The sequence below is a fragment of the Impatiens glandulifera genome, chromosome 1 (assembly GCF_907164915.1).
Source record: "Impatiens glandulifera chromosome 1, dImpGla2.1, whole genome shotgun sequence".
Lineage (NCBI taxonomy): Eukaryota > Viridiplantae > Streptophyta > Magnoliopsida > Ericales > Balsaminaceae > Impatiens > Impatiens glandulifera.
The window spans coordinates 74,527,178-74,550,383 of NC_061862.1; the positions used below are offsets into that span (position 1 = coordinate 74,527,178).

The following is a 23,206-nucleotide window of genomic DNA, read 5'->3' on the forward strand; positions in this document are numbered from 1 at the left end:
TGCAGCCTGACGCAGTGGAAGAATTAGCCATATCCTTACATGCATTGACGGGTTCTAAAACCTTTCAAACGCTCCAGATTCTTGGTAAAATTGGGAACCTACCGGTCGTGATCTTAATTGATACAGGCAGCACTCATAATTTCATTAATAGCAGGATAATGAAGAATATTAGCCATGACATACTTCCCACCCAAGTGCTCTCGGTCCGAGTGGCAGACGGCTCTAACATTTTATGCTCTAGTTTCTGCCAAGATCTGAAATGGTCTATGGAAGGCAAGTTTTATCAAGCAAATATGAAGGTATTGACAATGACAGGGTATGATATTGTGCTGGGAATCGAATGGCTGATTACTCTAGGCCCTTCAAAATGGGACTTTGAAAAATTAACACTCTCTTTTAAAAGGGAAGGGATAACCACGGTCTTGCAAGGCATACCCCATACACAAATCAATTTAATGAAGGGTGATCACCTAGAGAAGCTATTAAAGAAAGGCAATGTTGCTGCCATGATCCAAATAAGAAGTGAAAACGAAGCACAATTTTTCTCGCTCCATACAAGGCCACCAGATGATATTCCTGAAGACCTTCAGCAAATGCTAGATGATTTCAGCCCAATATTCCAGCAACCTGAGAACTTACCACCCGCCAGGGAACAAGATCACCGTATCCCATTAAAGGAAGGCACGGAAGCTGTATGCATGCGTCCCTACTGATATCCTGCCCTGCAGAAGACAGAAATTGAACATTTGGTCAACGATATGCTAGACAGGGGAGTCATAAGAAGAAGCCACAGCTCTTTTGCCACCCCTGTGGTGTTGGTCCGAAAGAAAGACTTATCATGGAGAATGTGTATTTATTATAGGCGGCTCAACTCAGCAACCATTAAGGATAAGTTTCCTATCCCGGTCATTGAAGAGTTAATGGAAGAATTGCATGGGTCCAGGTTTTTTTCCAAGCTCGATTTGCGCTCAGGATTCCACCAGATAAGGATGCACCCAGGTGACTGCCACAAAACAGCATTCCGTACTCACGAAGGCCGGTATGAATTTTTGGTGATGCCCTTCGGCCTAACCAATGCACCGTCCTCCTTCCAAAGCTTAATGAACGCGACCCTGAAACCATTTTTAAGGAAGTTTGTGCTAGTATTTTTTGATGATATCCTAGTATACAGCCCGAGCTGGAAGGAACATATCCAACACCTACATAAGGTACTTTCAATATTGCAACATAACGAATTATTCCTTAACAATGGGAAATGTAATTTTGGGTGCAAGCAAATTGCCTATCTTGGCCATATCCTTGACGAGAATGGTGTAGCCATAGATCCAGCAAAGTTAGAAGCAATGAGCACATGGCCAGTTCTAGAATCTCCTAAGCAATTGAAAGGGTTCCTTGGCCTGACCGGATACTATAGAAGATTTATAAAAGGCTACGGCTCTAAAGCACGACCACTCACGACCCTGTTGAAAAAGGGGCAGTTTGAATGGAATAAAGAAGCTGAAGATGCATTTCTATTGTTGAAGCAGCGTATGCTTTCCCCTCCGGTCCTGGCGCTTCCAAATTTCGATATTCCCTTTGTAGTAGAGACCGATGCAAGCGGAATTGGTATAGGGGCAGTTCTTATGCAAGAAGGTCGACCAATTTCATTCATAAGCAAGGGTATTGAACCAGAAAAGTTACCATCATCCACGTATGAAAAAGAACTCATGGCCTTAACTTTTGCGGTGGAGAAGTGGCGATCATACCTTAGGTACAAGCAATTTATTGTAAAAACCGATCATGAAGCCCTTAAACCCCGGCTCAAGAGAAATGGCTCTATAAATTGGTGGGATATGACTTTGTTGTTCAATATAAAAAGGGAAAGGAAAATTTGGTGGCAGATGCTTTGTCTAGGCGGGTAGCAGGTGTTCAATGTGCAGGAATTTCGGTCTATCGCACTGCTGTTCAAAAACAGATTCAAGAAAGCTATGAAGAAGATCCCAACTTGACCAAAGTCATTTGTGAAATTCTGGCTAATGTTGATTCTCACCCAGAATGCTCATACGACCACGGGTTATTGAGGAAAAGGGACCGGCTGGTGGTGGGGAAGAATAACGACCTCAGAAATACCTTAATTGTAACCATGCACTTGGGAGCAGAAGGGGGGCATTCGGGGACTCTGGTCACCCAGAAGAAAATACAACTTGTTTACTATTGGCCAGGAATGCTTAAAGACATTAGGGAATTTGTTCGGACCTGTGAAGTGTGCCAAAAAAGTAAATCTGATAACTCAGCATATAGGGGCCTGCTTCAGCCCTTAGCAATTCCCAATCGATTTTGGGAATCGATCTCCATGGATTTCATTGAAAGCTTGCCTAAGTCAAAAAGTAAAAGTGTTATATTTGTGGTAGTTGACAGACTATCGAAGATGGCCCACTTTATGAGTCTGCAACACCCCTTTTCTGCTCGGACAGTAGCTGAGTTATTTGTGGACAACGTTTCCAAGCTCCACGGAATGCCAACAACTATCATTAGTGATCGGGGCAAAGTGTTCTTAAGCACCTTTTGGCAGGAATTTTGAAGTATACAAGGAGTAAAATAAGCTTTATCCTCAGCTTATCACCCCCAGACGGATGGCCAGACCGAGATAGTCAACAAATGCTTGGTCACTTATCTACGCTGCATGGCTGGCCAGACACCGAAAGACTGGGTACGCTGGATGCCTTTGGCTGAATGGTGGTACAACACTAATTTTCATACAGAAATACAAACAACTCCTTTTGAAGCCATATATGGATATCCCCCCGGTCCACACACCGTATGTAGCAGGTGACTCGAGAGTGGAAGAGGTGGATGTATCGCTAACGGCCAGGGAAGCCTCACTCAAACTCATAAAATTCCATTTGAAAAGAGCCCAGAATCGTATGAAGCAGCAGCAGGACAAGAAGAGGAAAGATATCACGTTGCAAGTGGGTAGCTGGGCATTGGTGAAACTACAGCCATATAGACAACATTCTGTCCAGAAGTTATTCCACAAGCTCTCACCAAAGTATTTTGGGCCATTTGAAGTGTTGGAAAGGATTGGGGAAGTTGCTTACAAGCTGGAACTCGGGGCCGACAACAGAATACATAATGTCTTCCATGTCTCACAATTAAAATCATTCAAAGGTACGCCTGCTGCTGTAGCAAATATTCCCCAACTTAGCACACAACCAAACAGGACCGGAAAAATTGTTGGTGAACAAGACATAATGGTGCAAGGAAAAATGAAAAAACAGATGCTAATCAATTGGGATGGGGCCCAAACAGAAGACCAAACTTGGGAGGATGCAGAAGTTATAAGTATTCAATGCCCAGAGATGCTAGCTGCAAGGAGGCCAACAAGACAACACTCTCTTCGTCGGGGTCGACGAACTTCTGATGGGGGAGATGATGTTACGATCCTCGAATAAGAAAGCGCACCCTCCTCGGTCCTATGGAATAATTGGGCCAGATTTATGTTTCCGTTTATTAATTCATCTTTTATCTTCTCTTTTATTTCTTTAAAACCGAATTCTGTTATGTTGGAAGTAGTTGTAACCGAATACTTTTGGGTAAACCAACCTCTTTAAATGGTGATGCCCACCCTACTTTTTGGGGCTATGAATTGAATATTTTGGAACTTGGTGTTTAAGTTATCTCTCGGCCCTCCTCCCCCTTCTTGGACCGCTAGGTGTAATCTAGTGGTATTTCTCTCCTCCCCTTCGGCTCTTCTCTCCCTAACCTCGAATTCTCCTCTAATTCTATATCCGCTGCGCTAGAATGTTGAATTCCACCATCGGTCCCGATCATCAAGAATCATCAAGAACCCGTTTCTTGAATCAAAGAACTTGAAAGGCTCGGTCATAATTTAAAAGTCTAACCGAATGTCATCAATGTCATGGTTCAAACAAGTACAAATTATGTTATTGCAATATCCATTTATCCAGGTTCCTTCAAAATTGGTAATTAGAGGGGAAGAAATTGAATTGTTAATTAATGAACTCATTATTTATATATACTCATATTTGCCTAACAAGATTGATATCCAAATAATATTAGAACGGTATATAGTTATTAAATAATTTCATGAGATTATTTATTTATTATAAATGAAAGGACTTAAGATGTACTATTATGTAATAATAAATAAATAGTATTTTTAATATTCTGATTTAATTAGTTGAGTTGTATGATTAATAAGAAAATGATTATTTATTTGTTTTAGATTATTTGAAAAATACCAACATAGAGAAATGTTTAGGAACAACAATTGACATCTTATGATTAATTTTATCTAAAAGTTTGACAAATTATTTGATGGATTGTTAGAACTTCTATTCATAAAATTTATTTTTATGATCCCTACTTGTTATTTAAACATTTTAGTTCCTTGGTGAGAATTGAACTAAAGTTAATTGTTTGAATATATGCATTACTAAATAAAATATATATTATAATATTATCTTATCTACGAGACTACGACTAAGACCAAAATATTTAAAAAATATTTAGAATAAATTTATAAATATTTTTCGCTTTAGTCAAACCCAGAACTAAATATTATATTTTTAAACACGGCATCTCAATTATAACACAAAACTTGCTATTAGATGTTATATATCAATCAATTGATTAAGATATTACATTTTAGCCAAGCACAACAATTTGATGTGAACTTATGTTCATGCATTTTAGTATTTTAGTATTTTAGTATTTTCTTATCAATTTTTTAACAGATTTTGGTTACAAATTCATTTAATTTGATATATAATTCAGACATAATTACATTTCATAACAAATCAAAAAATAATTTAAATTACTTATGTAAATCAGCTTATATATTTTTTACCAAACAATATATTTTTAATTACACGAAATTTTATACCATAATCGTGTCATAATTTTTATTTACTGTACCCTTATATTTAAGAAGTAGACATTATAAATAATAATTTTAACTTTTGGGCAAAATTGTTAAATTAGACTCCTTATTAGAAGTTAATTGAAATTTCAGGTATTCTTTCTTAAACTTCACAAAATTTTGACTTTTTATTATTAAAATTATACAAAATAAGGTTTTGTCTTAATTGTATCAAACATCGTTAATTTATTATTTACGTGACATTTATATATAAATAAATAAAAAATTAATCTCACTCATATTTAATTACCGAATTTCAACGAATCAAAGATTTTGATTAACGAATTTCTAAACATTATTAGTCAAAATCTTTAATTCTATATTTAAATTATTGATATGAATTTTTTATTATTTTAAATGTCACTTAAATAATAAATTCTAAATTTTAAAACCGTTTTATATATTTTTAACAATAGCAACACTAATATTTTTAAAATAATTTATTAATAATAAATTAAAAAATGGATTAACCGTTTGCACCAATTCAAAAATGATAGCGGAAAGTAGCAAAACTATAATTAATAGATTAGGGCAATATCTTATTATGCAAATAATTGTACAAAATATTAAAGAAATAAAAACATTAGCGAAATCAAGGTCACGAATCCTACAAGGTAGAAGAGAGAAAAAAATTTAAAAAATATCAATAATATTAAAAAACGTTTCACTTCCCTCTGTTTCTTCTTTTCATTTTTCATTTCTCATTTTCGGCGATCGGTCTCTTTATTCTCTCTCTTTATTCTCTGGCGATTTCGCTCTCCTACATCCGCGACTTCTTCTTTTTTCTTCATTGTCGTCCAATCGAAAATGGTAAGTTTTTAAGCTCTCTTTCTTGTATCTTCACTTTATTTAGGGTAGCTCCAGGCACTAGTAAAAAAAAAATGTGTTATTAGTGGCGAAATTTAACAGTGGTATATAAAACGGTAGTTCATACCTTATATATAATTGCGGTACATAAAACTGTAGTTAATATCTTACTTTTAACTGCGATATATAAAATTTTAGTTAATAGTCTTATTTTTAACTACGGTATATAAAAACCGTAGTTAAAAGTCTTACATTTAATTGCGGTATATAAAACCGCAATTAAAAGTCTTATATTTAACTGTCGTATACAAAATCGCAGTTAAAAGTCTTACATTAAACTGCGGTATATATAATCGTAGTTAAAAGTCTTACATTTAACTACGGTATATAAAACCGCAGTTAAAAGTCTTACATTTAACTGCGATATTATATATCACAATTAAAAGTGGTATAGTATATAAAATCACAATTAACCTCTTATTAAGATTATAAAACATAAAAAAATCTTATTAATAAATCTTAGTTGGTATTATTTTAGAAATTAATTGGATACAAGTTAAATTTCTTAATTTTTATTATTTTAAAAATTAATTATGATATAAGTTTGTAAAAGTTTGTGTAAATAAAATTATAAATCTAAATAATAAAGTATTTATCATCAAATAATATATAATAAATATTATTATTATTGATATTATATATATATATATATATATGAATATTTTTATTAAATTATTAGAAATATATATTACTAATATTATTTATAAATGTGTTATATTATTAAAAATGTATTTAAATGATTTGTTAATATTATTAAATTATTTTATTGATTATATAAATATAAAACTAATATAATTGAGTTAAATCTTTAACAAAGAATTTGTTATAGAAGTTAAATTTTTTTTATATAATTATAATGGTAAGTTATAATTTTTAGAATATGTATTATATATAAATATGAATTAATTAAATATACTAAAATCTTAAAATTTAGAGATAATTTACATGAACTAAATAATATGTATGAATAATCTTAGGTATATATATATAATTTATTTACTACTAATTATTCTAAAATGAAGCTTGTATAACATTGACCTTCCAAATAAAATATATTTATAATATAAAATATATATATATATATATATATATATATAATTACATATTATTTGTGCTTAATAATATATATAAATTACTGTTCAATATTTATATAAAACACATTATTTTAATTATTATATATAGAACCGCAATTAAAAGTATTGTTTTGTTTGTTCGATGTTTGTTCGATACGTGGTACAAATTATATAAAGTATAAGTTGTATAAAATTATAAATTATAATTATGTATAAATAATATAGGGTAGTATAAGTTATATAGGTTAGTGATGTTTGATATATATGAATTATAAGAAATGTATAAGTTGTATATTGTTTATAATTTAGTGTTTGATATATAATATATAAAAATTTAGTATAAGCGGTTATTATTTAATAATTTATGTAATTTTGTTGGGTCAAATTATTTTGACTAAGTGTTGAAATAATTTAACCATTGAGATTTTGATGATGAAATTACTTATGAGTATTGATGCAGGTATATTGAAATCATATTTCATAAGACTTGGCTCTAATGAGGGTCATTAGACCGATTTTGGCATTAGATGCATAGAATTAGACGTACAGTTTAACTCAACGGAGTTAGACGTGTAGTCCAATGAATGCATAGAATTAGACGTACAGTCTAACTATTCGGAGTTAGACGTGTAGTCTAATGAATGCATAGAATTAGACGTATAGTCTAACTCATCGGAGTTAGACGTGTAGTCTAATAGACTTGTAATTAGACGAATGGTCTAATAGATATTCTGAATTAGACGTACAGTCTAACTCATCGAAGTTAGACGTGTAGTCTAATATATTTGCAATTAGACGGACAGTCTAATATATGCGGAATTAGACGTGCAGTCTAACTCAGTGGAGTTAAACATGCAGTCTAATAGAATGTGAAAGTTAGACGTAAGTCTAACTCCTTCAGATTAGTCTGAGGTAGAACCGGAATTAGACGTGTAGTCTAACTTAGTGGAATTAGACGTACAGTCTAATGGTTATTGGATAATTAGACGTGTAGTCTAATTAGTGAAAGTTAGACGTGAGTCTAACTCCTTCAGACAAGTCTGAGGTAGAACCGGAATTAGACGTGTAGTCTAACTCAGTGGAGTTAGACGTACAGTTTAATGGTTATTGGATAATTAGACGTGTAGTCTAATTAGTGAAAGTTAGACGTAAGTCTAACTCCTTCAGATTAGTCTAAGGTAGAACCGGAATTAGACGTGTAGTCTAACTCAGTGGAGTTAGACGTACAGTCTAATGGTTATTGAATAATTAGACGTGTAGTCTAATTAGTGAAAGTTAGACGTAAGTCTAACTCCTTCAGATTAGTCTAAGGTAGAACCGGAATTAGACGTGTAGTCTAACTCAGTGGAGTTAGACGTACAGTCTAATGGTTATCGTAATTAGACGTGAGTTTAATTCTATTAGACCAGGCGGTCTAATAGACTTTGCTATTAGAAGGGGATGTTTAATTTCATTAGACTGATTTTCACAATCCTTCTAACTGAAATACGTCTAATGCTCAGCTTAAGTAGTTTGCTTGAAGCTAGCATTCACCTACCCACGTGCTATAGATGTACCCTACTCCTGCTCGGTACAGCAGCTATATGCATCCAACCAACGAATGCCACGTAAAAGAATTTTCCTCACACTACTTATTTTGCAGGTACATCCCTGATGGAATATTCGGCGCACTACCAGTGGTGTACGGCCACGATCCTTGTGCTCAGAACCTGTTGTGTACAATGGAGGCTTTCCAATGGAAGAGTGTCATGTATCATTCTAAAAGATTCGACCGTTAGCTCCTGCTCAGTATTTAACAAATCTAAAGGACAACAGACAATCTGCCTCAGATAACGAACAAACAATCGGATTTTACAGAGAAAAAACTATTTGATCATCTTGCTTACTGAATTCAAGCCTTTGAATATTCATATTGTGAAACTACTTTCTGATTGTACTGTGTGTGAATCAAGAGAGAGCTAGAATCAAAACACCTTTAGCTGAGTGATATTCTTCATCTTGTAATTGCATAGAAAGTGTTATGTTCAATAGTTAGTTAAGTGTGTGTAAACTATATTTTATTCGAGTCATTTGATAGTGAATCTTTCCGGTGGTTGGAAGAAAGGTGACGTAGGAGAGTTTCTCCGAACATCCATAAACAAACTATTGTGTTCTTTCATTTCTGTCATCTTCTCATATTTCATCTCGTGTTTCAAACCCAAGTAAACAATTCCGCATTGAATCTGTTTCAAGTGTTTGCGTTGAATAGAAAGCGAATTAAATCCCTAACAGGATTTCTTTCAAACCGTTTTTTATAAGCCTTCATCAATAGCCAGACCCCCGTCTCTATCGATAAAGCCGATCCTATCAAATTTATTTAAATTTATAAACTATAAATTATATTTATTTAATTTTAATATTATCAATAATTGTAATAAAATAAACTTAAAATAAAATTTATATATAAAATAAAAAAATATTATTTATAATATAAATAAATATAGAAAATCAAAATTAATAAAATTATCGTTATAAAATAAATAAACATTTTCTAATTAAAATATTAAATTACTTTTAAAAAATATATTTAAAATGATTATATATAATAACAATAATAGTAAAACTAAATAAATATATTTTATATATTATATAATAATAAGTTATATATAAAAGTAAGTTGAAAATAAATTTTAACTTATAATATACATGATTTTAGAATGTTTCATTGAATGTTATCCGCTTTTAAATTCCTAATTTTAACTATTATATAATTTAATTGGAATATAAGTTAATAATATAATAGTGTTTACAAAATTATGTATTATAAATGTTTACATAAAAATGATAAAATTATTTTCAATCAAAATATATGAATATTATTATTAATAATATTATAAATATATATATATATATATATATATATATTAAGTGAATAAATTATTTACAATTATATTAATATAATTTTTAATAATAAAAAAATAAAAATATTTGTATAGTTGTTATTAATGTAACAAATTACCTAGTTTTTAGGATAGGTGTTATATATAAATATTAACTTATACATAAGAATGGTTAATTATACATAAGATTGGTTAAGACTTTTATTATTAAGAGTTAAAAAACTATTTTTTGTATTTAATTATGAGAGAAAATGGTGATAAAAAATAATTCTCTATATATATTATTGATAATTATATATCTAATAAATGAATATAAAATTTTAATATAATAAAACTTATATATTAAATTGGTAATTTATTTTGTTTTTTTTGGAAATAAATCCATTTTGAAGTATAAAATATAAATAATTTGTATAAAAGTAAGTTAAAACCAGATTTTATTCTCAATCAACAAACTAAGTAAATGTAGATTTTAGTATGAACTTATTTTATAAATTAATTAGTTATGTGTTAATACTATTTTATTATTGACATATTTATTTAGTATGAAATTTTATTTCAAACAAATTTTATGTTTTTAGTATTATTTATAAACTTTATTTATAAAAATATATCAAACTAACTCAACTTAATATTTGATATATCCATATAAAGAGTCTATCTAAATCTAAAAAATATAATATGTTCATACTTAAATATAATACATGATCATTCCTATAATGAAAAAATATTAATATTTTATATTTTATAAAAATAAGATTATGAATTTAATAATTTAAAGTTAACTATATTTATAAAATTTTAAATTATAACGATAATGTATTTATAACTCTTCATATCATGTATAATGTCTAATGATTGAAGTTAGAAATTTATTGTTAGATTTGTAAATGTATATAAAATTTGTAATTATATATCAATTTTAATATTATTGTATATTACTTTATAAAATTTATAGTTATACATAGATAAAATAAAAATTAGATCTCTAAATTTTCATATTAAATTAAAAAAATTAATTTATTAATTTATTTGTAATAAAAAAAAAACTAATTATTATTGTAATAAATATATTGATCTAATATAATATATAAATTCAGAAAAATTAATATATATATATATATATAATTTTATAAAAGGTTAGATATCAATTTAAACTTCATAATATACATGATTTTAAGAATATAAATAATATATAAATCATGACTTTTTTAATTTGCAGGATATAAGTTAAAACTTATACAAAAAATTATAAACATTTAAACAAAATGATAAAGACTTAGATAACTAATAAAGAGTTTGAAAATTAATGATGATCGCGCCATTGACAACACGACTTCGCTCTGCTCATCCTTTAGAATGAAAAGGGGCGGATTTCACTTTAGTAGAGACTTGGTTCGGTATCTTTAATAGAAGTGAACTCGAGGGAGAGTTAGACTCCGTTTTAAAAGAAAAGGGATTATCACATAATGACGATCAAGTACAAGTTGAGGAATATAGATAAGAATAAATTGGGTCAACCTGCGAGCAAGAAAGTTGGAGAAAGCGCTTGATGGGACTCTTAACTTTCAATCCGGTTCACTTGATTCTTACTATTGAACTATTGAAGACTAGCTTTCCACATTCTTCCCTATCACCAGTGAAAGCCTTACTTAAAGCTAAGAAAGGAGTGAGAGCTACTAGAAAGAACTCAAGATCTGTTGGACGCCTATATAAGAGCAATTAATCTTCCTGGAAGCATGATCTCCTATTGTGTTTAATCAGTCTGCAAACGGTGGGACTAATTGAATTACCTCCGCTTTCGGGACAGGAACAGAGGAACAAAACGAACAAAATATATTTCTTTTCTACTCAATCCAGAAACAAGATCGGGTGTTATTCCGGTTCGTCTCCATTTTTGTGAAACTATTCCTCAAGCAAGGCAGCCGATAAGTCATCAAAAGGTTTGTGTGAATAATGGAATAGTTAGCATTACTCATTTTAAAGTGTCTCACGGTGATATAATATCTTTTCAATCAAATGATGCGAGAACCCGCGGTGAAGAAATAAGAAGATCTTTCTATATCGAAATATCAGTTGAAAAAATTATAGGAAAATTTCTGGATCACCCGGTCAGAATGTGGAAAAGAACCACAACATAATGGTTCCGCCTAGTCAAAACTAAGAGGGGATGCCACCTACTACTATTTGATCGGTTTTTGCAAAAGTTGTGTTCTTCTATACAAGAATCAGACTTAGAAATTGAAAGCCTTACTTAAAGCTAAGATAGGAGTGAGAGCTACTAGAAAGAACTCAAGATCTGTTAGACGCCTATATAAGAGCAAATAATCTTCCCGGAAGCATGATCTCCTATAGTGTTTAACCAGCCTGCAAACGGTGGGACTAATTGAATTACCTCCGCTTTCGAGACGGGAATAGAGGAACAAAACGAACTGAATATATTTCTTTTCTACTCAATCCAGAAACAAGATCGGACGTTATTCCGGTTCGTCTCCATTTTTGTGAAACTATTCCTCAAGCAAGGCAGCCAATAAGTCATTGAAGGGTTTGTGTGAATAATGGAATAGTTAGCATTACTCATTTTAAAGTGTCTCACGGTGATATAATATTTTTTCAATCAAATGATGCGAGAACCCGCGGTGAAGAAATAAGAAGATCTTTCTAAATCTAAATATCAGTTGAAAAAATTATAGGAAAATTCCAGTCAGAATGTGGAAAAGAACCAAAACAGAATGGTTCCGCCTAGTCAAAACTAAGAGGGGATGCCACCTACTACTATTTGATCGGTTTTTGCAAAAGTTGCGTTCTTCTATACAAGAATCAAACTTAGGAATTGGATCCAAAAAAGTCTGTTTAGGCAATTTCTTCGCTGAGCACAACATAATGAAGAGGAATTTGTATCATTTCAAATCCCTATTCTTATCAAAGAGAAGGAACAAGAAAAACTGAAATGTCCCTACTTGAAGAAAAATTCCTATAGTTTACAACTCTTCTTTATATAGTAATTCGACCTATTACTCTGCATCCCCCATCAGTTTAATATGAAGAGAAATAAAAAGGATTGAACTACCTACTCATTATTCGAAGGTGAATCATAGAACACTAAAAGTTGTGGTATCTTATGTGCCTCCCTGTGAATTAAACGGCGATGTAGAATAGTCTCTGGTTCCACAAGGAAAGCCCCCTCAGTAGAAAGATGGGGCAGAGTCGCTTGAGCAGCATGAAGGGGACCTAATTTGGCCCTTAACAAGGAGACGTGAAAGACGGGGTGAATTTGACTTCCATCTGGAAAATTGAGGCGATATGCAACTGCTCATATCCGAGTACAATTCAATGAAGTTTGTCGACCAGATAAAGTAAGGAAGAATCAGCACTAGATAAAAAATCGCCTCAAAGTTTATGTTATTACGATTCGTCAGTACGAAACTAGAAAGCTGAGCTTGAACTAGGCTGCAGGAGAGCACTTCTACTCAGACAATTGAGCTTCGCGCCAAACCAACAATCAGCACGCTTAGCCGCATTGTTCATTTTGATAGGGAAGGAGAAAGGAAGGCTATGAATTGAGCTAACGCCCTCTGTAACCCATGGGGGTTGATTCGAGTCTCGTGTCTCGCCTTACTAATGAATTTAGATTGGTAAAGTGTTCAGTGAGCCGATCTAGACCTAATTTCTATGGGTTTTGAGAGCACAAGGCTAAACTCGTCGGTTTCAGAGAGCACTAAATCATTCGAAAGGTTTTTTTTTTAAAATGTGTTATATATAAATATGCCCTAGTAAATGTAATATTTTAATATGAACTAATTTTTTTAATTAATTAATAATGAATTAGTACACTCATTAATCTTTTAATATAAACTAATTTTTAAAATTAATTATTATACGAATTAGTCTACTCATAAGTACTATATAACTAATTTATTTAAAGTTAAATCATTTGTATTTAATTATGAGAAAAAAATATGAATAAGATTTTTATACTAATAATTATCGTTGTATATTCCTAAAGATTATTTTAAATATGTATAATAAAATAAAATATATTTGTATATATAATGAATATATAAATTATATATAATGAATTGTGATTAAAAAGAAAAAATATATTAAAAAAAGCTAATGAATAATTATTAATAAATTTGACTAACGTATCAATAATATTTATAAATATAATATATATATATATATATATATATATTATTAGATATATATGTTATAAAAATTGAATTATTAGATAATTATTAATAAATTTGTAACTTAAAATTAAAATGATGAGATGTCTTAAAATTATATATATATATTATCAAATTTTTAATTATATATTAATTTTAAAATGTATACTTATACATGATAAAATAAAATTATATCCACTAATTTTTAATATTTAGTCAAAAAATAAATAAAATTTTATTTATTAATTTAATTAAAACAAATAATATAAAATTTATAATTATATATTTTTACTATTAAAGCATGATAAGGAGGTTTTCTCTCTCTAATTCCACATTCTCCCTTACATATTCATCTTACCTTCCTCACTTCTATTACATTTTCATCATATCTCCATTACCTATTCATCGTACTTCTTCACCTCTCCTCCATTCACATCCTCATCTTAGCGTATTCTCAAACCTCTCATACTTGTATATTTTTAAAGATTAAATTAAAAGATTATATATACTTAATTTGAAATATATGAGATGATAAAGATGTTGATTCAAGTTGTCAAAGCCCAAGAACTCCACATCAATAAGGTATGATTTCTTTTATAATTCTTTTATTTTATTTTTTTACTAATATAATAATTTAATTAAAATAAATGAATGTTTTTTTATATGGATCACATAATGAGAAAATATATTAAGATTTTATACATAAAATGATAATTTATTTCAAGTTTAAAATGATGTTTATTTTATGATGTAATGTTTTTTTTAATATTTATAATATGTATGAACTTAAAAATTTATGCTCATTATTATAAAATTTTAATATTATTTCGTTGTGAAATTATTTATATCGATTATTTTTATTAAATTGTTAAATTTATTAGAAAATTATGTTTATATAAGGATTGAATGATTATTTTTTTTTTTATAAAACTTATTTAAACTAGTTATAATTGTTAAATTATAATTCGTTGTTAATTTATAAATTTTTATCTGAATGTTTTATAGGTTTTACATAAATGAGAAAAATGTTTTATAGGTTTTTGAAGCAGTTGTTCAAACCAACCCAAAAATAAGAAGGAAGAGAAATTGTTATAATTTTTGGGAATGATATTTTATTTTGATTGGTTACGTTAATAAACCTCTTTTATTATTTTATATTTAAATATAATTAAATTCTATTGTAATAATATTTTGATATAATTATACTTTTATAGTAATATAAATTATTTTGTGTTATTTATGTAGTACAAATATTTTGTTGAAGTTTTTTTTTCTTCAAAATATAAGTTTTAATGTTTATTTTCTAGATTATTGCATTAGCTACGGTAAATTTACCGTAGTTAAAAGTTTTTTCTATTAAAATTATTGATCAATAAAGACGGTAAAAATATTGTAGTTAATAGTATATAATGACGGTTTTATAAACCGCAGTTAAAGACTATTAACTAAGGGCGATAAAGTTACCGCAGTTAATAGTCTATAACTACGATTTATAAAACTGTATTTAAAACCTATTTACTACAGTAATTTTATCGTAGTCAACCATAGTTAAAAGTTCCATCGTTAAAAAAATGTTACTTAATAAGAGCGGTAAAGTTACCACAGTTGGAGACTATAAACTACGGTAAATTTACTGCTCTTATTGACAAACATATATTTAACTAAAGTTTTTAAAACCACAATTAGAGGCTATTAACTGCGATTTATTAAACCACCGTTGTAGACTATTAACTACGGTATTTTCCCGTACTTATTGATTATTAACGGCGAAACTTTTAACGGCGGTTGACTACGGTATTTAAACCGAAGTTAATAGGCTTTAACTACGGGAAATTATCTTTTAACGGCGGTTAAAACTAGCTTTAAATATGACTTTTTTACTAGTGAGGTTCATACTACTCTTCTTTTTAGGCTAGTGTTGGTCCAGGTACATTACCCGGCAAGACTCCAAGATCTCCAAAGACTACAAGGTAAATAAGAAATCTTATCTTTTTAGAAACAAATCTATTTAACGTAAATGATTTTGATATCAATATTCTCTTTAGTATTTGATAGGGTTTAGCTCCATTTAGGGTTTAACGGCAGAAAAGTATATAGCGATTAGAGTTTAGTGTAGAAACATTTTTGATATCCATATATTCTGTTCCGAAAGGTTTATTAGCTATTATCCCGAAACCACCATTTATTGTCTCAAAACCACCATTTCATGTCCTGAAACCACCATTTCATGTCCCGAAACTACAATTTTTTGTCCTGAAACCACGATTTTGGGACGAGAAATCATCATATTGTGTGTCCTAAAAGAAGAAATGATAGTTTATCGTCCCAAAATGGGAATTTCGGGTCCTGAAAGGGTGGTTTTGGGTCCCAAAATGGTTGTTTATCGTCCCGAAATAGGTGGTTTCATGACCCAAAATGGGTGTTTTCATGACCAAAAAGGGTGGTTTCGGGACTTGAAATGGTGGTTTTGGGACACGAAAGGGTGGTTTCGAGACCCGAAATGATAGTTTCAGGACACGATATGATGGTTTCTTGTCCCAAAGTCGTGATTTCGAGACAAGAAATGGTTCATTTATTTGTTTATCTTCTTAATTGTTCATTTATTTTCTTATCTACTTCATGGTTTTTAAATGTTTATTTGCTTCATGGTTCATTTATTTTTTTTTTTTGTTCATTTGCTTCTTTTGTAGAGAAATTAAACGTAAAAAGAATGCGGACCAAGAAACCAAAGCAGCCAGCCCCCCACAACATATTTTTAACGAGGACCTCGTCTTTTGGCCTTTTCAATCTTGTATGTTATCATATGGTTCTGAAGGTTGTTTGCACGGAGAACCCTTGAGATCACAGACAACCTAGTGAATTTGACTATAACAGTTCTGTTCATCCCAAGGTCCTAACTAACTATTATGGATTCCTTATAGGTGGATATGATTTGTTGAGGCGGACAAAAGATCCGATAAGAACTACTGAGCAAGTTAATGTTGCGCTGAAGGCATGTACAACTTTGGAATTGGATGGCCTTGTTATCGTTAGAGGTATATTAGTGGCTTATTGAGAACTTTATGCATTATGTATTTTGTAAGCATTGTACTGTCCAGGGAAATAAACTATATAATTAGATTTTTTTTTAATAATAATAATGCAATTTTTTCATATCTAAGGAGTAACATCAAATACCGATGCTGAGCAAAAACATTTGCAGAGGCAAAATGCTCCACGAAGGTACCAAACTTGTTTTACACATGCATTTTGAGGTTATAATTCATGTAAGGAGCTGGTGATATGTATTATGTCAGATGGAAAATATTTTTAGATTTGATCATATTTGTTACATCTCTTTGATTGTGCTGGGTTCTTACTAAAATTACCCAAATTAAAAGAACCTTTAACATTTGAAACTATTTATGGCTTTCATTAAAGTTGATTTTGGAGTATTTATAGGTCCAAATACGACTTCAGTATAAATCTCTAAACCCATGACATCTCATTTGTTGGAGAAAGATGTAGATATTTCTGAAAGTTGGTATCTATGTTATTACTTGAAAGTAAAAGATGCCTAATAATATGTGCTTGTATTTTCCTTTTAGTATGCATTTAGTTCGTGATCCTTATTGCATCCAAGTTTAGCAACTCTAGAAATTAGCACATTTTTATTTCCTCCATCCATGTCTTTTGTAGTCCTATCAAGCTATCAGCAGAGTTCAAGCCTATTACATACCCATCAAATTTTACTACAGTCACTATTTTGTTTTTCTATTTCCATAAACATAATCGTTAACTCATCATAATATCTTCTTAATTTCCTCCCCACAAGCCAACAGGCTTCTCTTGCCAATAAGTATACTTTAATAATTATTACTAATTTCAAATATAATTCTTCCTACATGGCCCGACTAGATCTTCTTTTTCATATATTTTTTTTGCAAGGGAATATAACCATATGTGTAATTCAATCTTCATGTGTTTATCTTTGATTTCAGTTTTCTAAGATGTTTTATTAAATTTCAGGTGTATGTTTTATTAAGCAGAGAGCATGGTTCACTTATGGGCAAATGAAAGAGGTGAAATCCTTTAAACAAGAGTTGTTAGAACAGATTGACATGATTAAGCTTGCTCGAGAGGAGAATGATTCAGATTTGGAATTGGTGGGCTCTTCTTTATCTCTTCTCTAGGCAAAGAATGTTTATATTCTTGGTGAATGGGATCCATTTGTTTATGCTAATGAGGACATGGGTTTGATGTATAAGAAGCATTGAAGGCTTTACTCGACATGATCAAGATGTACATAACTTTTTTTACATGTAATGTTCTTTATTGTTTTGTGGTATTGAAGCATATGTATCATGAGAGTTACTCTTTATATATAACATACCTTTGACCTTGTTTATTTTATTAGTGTTCTTTTTTCAGGTATGAGCTTGGATAGTTTCAAGTGTTTGTTTAATGTCGGGTTATTTGGGTTAAATGACCAACATACTCTAAGAAAACTTTTTTTTTAATGTCTACAGCGATTGGGGTTAAAATTCCAATCGTCGTTGCCCACAATTCTATAATAGTTATTGGTTAAAATATCAATCACTATATGATTTATATAATAGCGATTGGTTATTACACCAATTGTTATAGGTCTATAGCGATTGGTCATCTACCAATCGACGTTGCCAATTAAGGCAATAGCGAGAACACCTCTACCGATTGATGGAAATTGGTTTATGACCAATCGCTATCGGCCTATAGCGATTGGTTTTGATGTTAATAGCGATTGGTTTACCAATCGCTATAGAGACTTTTTTTACTAGTGATTGTTCACATCCAGTTGAGAGATTTTCCATTGGCAAATCAAAGCAACAACAATCAAAGTGAGAACAATCGTCATTTTCGCAATATGAACAAATGTTTTCTCATAATTAATTCCATACTCTTGAGAATAGCCTTTAGCAACAAGTCGAGCCTTGTATCGATCAACGGAACCATCTGATTTTGTTTGAATCTTGTAGACCCAATGAGAGTCAATAACATATTTTCAATAAGGTAGTGAAACCAAATCTCATGTATAAGTTTGATATAAAGTAGTAAGTTCCTCAATCATAACAGTCTGCCAAATAGGATCACGAACAATCTCTCTATAGGATGAAGACTCAGAAAAATGATGAACATAAATGACAAAGGAATCAAATGAAGTATAATAAGAGGAGTACTCAAAATCTGGAAGTTTAGTATACTTACGAATGCGAGTGAAGTGATAAAGAGGAGGATTCATAGTCTCATCCGGCAATTGGGTGGTTGTAGAAGTAGGAATATGGGAGGTGGGTGTATCGTGAACCAAAGTATCAAATAGATCTTCATCGGGCTCAATGTCAAATGGATCAATGCAAACTAAATCTGTTTAGGTCATATAATGTGAACTAGTAGGAACAGAGAAAAATTGAATGTGCTCTAAAACACAACATCACGCGAGACATACAATGTTTGACTAACTAGATCAAAATAACGATATCTTTTTTGACCAATGCCATAACCCAAAAGAACACATAAGGAAGATCAGAAAGACAACTTATTATGCTCATCACGTGGTCGAAGGACACAACAAATACAACCGAAAACACATAACGAAAAATAATCAGGTGAATGACTATATAATTTTTCAAGGGGGACAAATCAGAATTATGAAATATTGGGATTTTATTGATCACACATGAGCAGTAGTAAGAATCGTTTCTCCCCAAAACACACTAGGAACTTTGGATGATAGCATGAAAGAAACGAGTTGTTTCAACAAGATGACGATGTTTTCTTTCAACCACGCTATTTTGTTGAGAAGTGTCGGTACATGAGGTTTGGTGAATGGTACAATCAGATGCAAGTAACTGAGAGAAATCATTAGAGGTGTATTCACCCCCCAAATCACACCTAAAACATTTAATGACTGAAGAAATGTTGAGTTCTCACAAGAGCTTGAAAATTGGTGACTATAGTGAGAAATTTAAACCGACATTTCATAAGATAAACCCAAGTATAACTAGTGAAGTCATTAATAAAAAAAACATAATATCGAGAACCTCTTTTGATGAAACAAGAGAAAGTCCTCACACATCAGAATGCACGAGATCAAATGGAGCAGTGAAAAAATAAAATACTTTTATAAATAAAAGCAATGCTAAAAATTTAGCCAATTTGAAATCACTACAATTAAAAATGTCATGACTTTCTAAACAACCCAAACTTTAGTAGATACTAAAAATTTTAAATGAGATCCAAAAACATGACCCAAATGGGAATATCAAAGGGAAAATTCTGTGCTGGAGGTCTATGCTGACAAGTCTATGTTGGAGGTAGCAACATGACCCAAACGGAAAGATGAATGATTCAAACGAAATGATGACAAGTCTATACTGGAGGTAGTAACATCTGATACTTTGAGGTTATCCAAAACATAAAGTCCTCCTTTCCTACGGCATGTCCCAATCACCTTCTAGGACCGCGGATCCTTAACACAACAATTAGAAGAAGTAAACAAAATTGTGAGACCAGAATCACACAATTGACTAACAAATACAAAATTTAAAGAAAGATTGGGAATATAGTAAATTGTGGGAGAGACAAAAGATTTATGTACAGAGCCAATTCATGTCAATGACATTGGAGTATCATTAGCAGTCATGACGAAAAATGATGGAACATAATTAACTAACACAGATGAGTTAATATTAGGAGACATATGATGATATGCGCTTGAATCTAATATCCATAAGGCAGACAATATAACAGAATTATCAGACGATGACAAACCTTTATGAGATTAGGAGGACATGGCATGAGGTTGTGAGGTGAGGAACTGTTGAAACTGCTCAAACATATATGGCTCTAAGGTCAGAGCAGCATTTGTATTACCGATATGTGGTAGGCGATAAGTCCATTGTGCAGTTGGTGGCTAATGTTGTTGTTAAGGTGGTTGTAATTGTTGTTTATTCTTATTCACCAACTTCGGACATTGAGTCTACCAATGACCCTTCTGTTTATAGAATGCACATTCATTTATAGAGACTTTAGAAGCAGGCCGATTTTGATTACTAGCAACAAAAATAGATGGATTTGTAGGCATAACAGATCCTTGTCTGTTTTAGACCTAAGTCGAATTTCCTCCGCTAGAAATTCATTGACAATAGAGTCAATAGTAAGAAGAGGGGAGCGATGTAAAATTGTTCCACATAGTCCCTTAAATTCATTTCGAAGGGTCATTAAAAATTGTAATAAACATTGCTCTTCTCAACGAGTTATGTAGGGTTCAAATTTTCGTAATTATGTAGACTTAGTGAGGGCTAATTGATCCTGAAGATCAGACATGGCAAAATAAAATTCTTGTATACTCTTATCATTCTGCTGAAGTGAACGAATGTATGTCTCGAGCTTATATTGTTTAGCAAAATTGTACTGCGTATATAGCCTGGCCAGATGATCCCAAACTTCCTTAGATGTATCATATTTGGCCAACTGAATGCCAATAGAGTGGATAACAGAATTGTTAATCCACGTAATAATTTTCGAGTTATTTGTCTCCCAAGTATCAACCAAAGCCTTGTAATCACTCAAATTAGCATTTGTAGGTTTGATCCGCACCCTTTTTACATAATTCCACATAGATTTCCTCGCAGAAAATTCTTCATAACATAGCTCCAATATGTATAATTTTTGTAGTCTAACTGAACACTAATAGACTAAAGAGAATCATCTCTACGGTAAGACATGGTGAAAACAGCAACAACAAATACGAATCCCAAAATATAACGACTCCACAAATACAGAAGCACGAATACAGCACGACGCAACACGAAATAGCATGATTCGGATACATATATCCAAACAAATTAACTAATCAAAAGGAAATGAAATCAAAAGAATACCATTGACGATTGCAAACTTCAACACCAAATCCAGATCAAAAGCGGTAGATTGATTTAGAATTTACGTCTACAATAACATCGTTACGCGTTATTAATTACGTTTATTATGCCTAACTGCATAGGCAAAAAAAAAATAAAGTATGTACAAAGTTACCCAAATAAACATGTATCCAATCATCTTCAAAAAAGAAAAAATATTGCTACTTGAGCCTATAAAAATTTGATGGATCTAAAATCCTTGTACCAAAATGTCCAACACATACATATTCTCATTGTATTGCTAACATTTAATTACTCATTCTCTTTGTTTTAACTTGCATAGATCTCTTCCCTCCAAAAAGAAAAATCTTCTAACCAATCTTTCATTTGACTCACCAGTTTTTTTACTTATCTTTAATTACCAATCAATCCTTCTACTAGTAGTTACCCCAACACAATAATAAAATATACATTTAACTCTTATCTTACCTTTTTCAATACCAGGTTGAACAAATCCAGTCATAAAATGTCAAGAACTCTAATTCATATAATTCGTGCATGAGTTTCAAACTACTCAATATCATGTCTTGATACCTTTTTGCAATCTAAAACAACCAGAACTCTTACTTTCAACATTAATAACTTACTTTAATTAGATATCCTCTAATTGTGTTTGGTTATTAGGACTGCTCCTATCACTATTAAATACACACAAAAGTAAGGAAGAATGAGAGTCTTCATTCCCTATGTTTTATGTGGTGAATAATAAGAGAAATTTAACAATGAATACACACTTTTTTTAACTTGAATAGATCTCATCTTTTCCTTTAGTTTTTTTTTTAATCTTCCATTTGACACTTATTATCAATATTATTTTTTACTTATCTTATCCCATCAATAAACTATACATTTAACTCTTACCTTGTTCAAAATGATACTATTAACCACAAAAAAGAAGGATAAAAAAAATGATAAGAACTCAGAAGTCTTTAAATTGTCATCTAAATTAGAGAAACATTAGAGGAACATGGAAGACCTTGTACCGTGGCAGGGTACTATTCTACCACTAGACCACCGGTACTTGATGACCAAAGTCAATCAAAAACTATACATATTTCAAAGTATCTGTTATATGTTTTACACATAAAAAAAAGGGGGGGGGGGGGAATTTTAACAAGAATATAATGTCCATCTTCTTTCCCATGTACCCGTTTTTGGGTTGCTTCACTTCCAATCACAAAGAAGGTGATCTATGAAATTTGGTCAATCTTGTACAAGACAATTCAAAGCTTTGTAGGTCAAATTTTGTATGATATAACCAGATTTTGACCATCTCCAATTTGATTTTGATAGTTTTCTTTTAGCTAAAATCCTAATGGTTGGACCTAATATTATGGTCATAAGTAACAATGAAATA

At 31.0% G+C, this 23,206-nt stretch overlaps 1 pseudogene; it reads left to right on the forward strand.

The window, feature by feature from the left end:
• The first annotated feature begins 11,209 nt into the window (after positions 1 to 11,209).
• Positions 11,210 to 18,165, forward strand: LOC124932620 (annotated as a pseudogene).
• The last annotated feature ends 5,041 nt before the right edge of the window (positions 18,166 to 23,206 follow it).